The 1819-nt window shown below is 45.6% G+C and overlaps 1 pseudogene across 1 annotated transcript; it reads right to left on the reverse strand.

Moving 5' to 3' along the window:
• Positions 1–461: 461 nt before the first annotated feature.
• On the reverse strand, positions 462–1425 carry LOC308514696 (heterogeneous nuclear ribonucleoprotein A1-like; annotated as a pseudogene). The gene has a single exon. The product of its transcript is annotated as a heterogeneous nuclear ribonucleoprotein A1-like (transcript).
• Positions 1426–1819: the final 394 nt, after the last annotated feature.

Genomic DNA, 1819 nt, shown 5'->3' on the forward strand with positions numbered 1-1819 from the left:
GCCCCAATCGGTGCGGGAGATTGAGCCTGCAACCGAGGTACATGCCCTTGATTGGAATAAAACGAGAGCCTTCAGATGGAAGGCTGACGCTCTAACCACTGAGTGGCAAGTCATTTTTTTTTTAAAGACACATTTATTCAGCATCATGATCAGACTATTACATTTAGCAATCAACAGCATGGGTCCAAAATGAAAAATCTACATTAAAACCCTTGGTTGGAATGCTTTACACTTTCCACAGAACAGAAACTAAAATAATCTGTTATACAATTAGTCACAAATACAGTCCTCGAGTTTTTTTTCCCCATTCACATGAGTATTGTCTAAAACATGTCTTCTTTGTAGCAGCTAGGCCCTGCCACCACTGTGCTTGGCTGAGTTCACAAATCTGTTGTAACCTGTAGCTTCCCTGTCACTTCTCTGGCTCTCCTCCCCTGCTAAGCTTTGTTTCCTGGCAGTAATTAAAACCTTCTGCCACTGCCATAGCTACTGCTGCTGCTGGAACCGCCATAGCCACCTTGGTTTCGTGGTTTGGCAAAGCATTGACCTCCACCACCATAAGGGCCAGAGCTTCTGCCTCCAAAGTTTCCTCCTTTCATAGGCCCAAAATTTGAAGATTGATTGTTGTAATTGCCGAAATCATTGTAGCTTCCACCACCTCCAAAATTGCTTCCATCATTACCAAATCCATTATAGCCATCCCCACTGCCACCATATCCACCGCCACCACGGCTGCCACCAAAGCCACCTCGACCACTGAAGTTTCCTCCACAACCAAAGTTGTCGTTTCCACCAAAACCACCTCCACGACCACCTCTGAAGTTTCCAGAACCACTTCGACCTCTTTGGCTGGACGAAGCACTAGCCATCTCTTGCTTAGATAGAGCTTTCCTTACTTCACAGTTGTGGCCATTCACAGTATGGTATTTCTGAATGACAATCTTGTCTACAGAGTCATGGTCATCAAAGGTTATAAAAGCAAAGCCTCTCTTTTTTGCCACTGCCTCGGGCAGTCATGATTTCAATCACTTCTATTTTCCCATACTGTTCAAAATAATCTCTTAGGTGATGTTCTTCAGTGTCTTCTTTAATACCACCGACAAAAATCTTTTTCACAGTTAAGTGGGCACCAGGTCTTTGAGAATCTTCTCTGGAGACAGCCCTCTTTGGTTCCACCACTCTTCCGTCCACCTTGTGTGGCCTCGCGTTCATGGCTGCATCCACCTCCTCCACAGTGGCGTAGGTGACAAACCCAAAGCCTCTGGAGCGCTTGGTGTTTGGATCTCTCATCACCACACAGTCCGTGAGCATTCCCCATTGCTCAAAATGGCTCCTCAGACTCTCATTGGTTGTTTCAAAGTTCAAACCTCCGATGAAGAGCTTCCGCAGCTGCTCTGGCTCTTTGGGAGACTCAGACTTAGACATGATGACTGCAAAAGGGGGAATTCCAAAGATGCTTACTCCGAGGTGTTCACCAGCAGAAAGGAGTTGTCGGGGTCCAACTCCAGCAGGTCCAGGGGTTCCCAAAGGTGTGGATGGAGTCAGTGAAGAAGGAATGACACAGAGACAGCGTTCAGTTGATCAGCAGCCTAGCCAGGTTCTCTAGCCAGGTTCTCCAGCCAGGTTTGGTTTTTCTTGTCCTGTTACATCTGTATTTATACCAGTTGATTTTAATCCTATCCATTCTATTACAAAGGTTAGGGCGTTTGTTATCTCCATTCCAAGGTCACTACTCTATTGTTCTGTTAAGCTACAAGGAAGTAACTGAAGGAGATTATCCTAAGTGATTGTTCGTAGTTAAAGTGATTAATTACCCTCC

This window comes from Myotis nattereri (genome assembly GCF_964212035.1).
Source record: "Myotis nattereri genome assembly, chromosome: 2".
In the NCBI taxonomy this organism is placed as follows: Eukaryota; Metazoa; Chordata; class Mammalia; order Chiroptera; family Vespertilionidae; genus Myotis; species Myotis nattereri.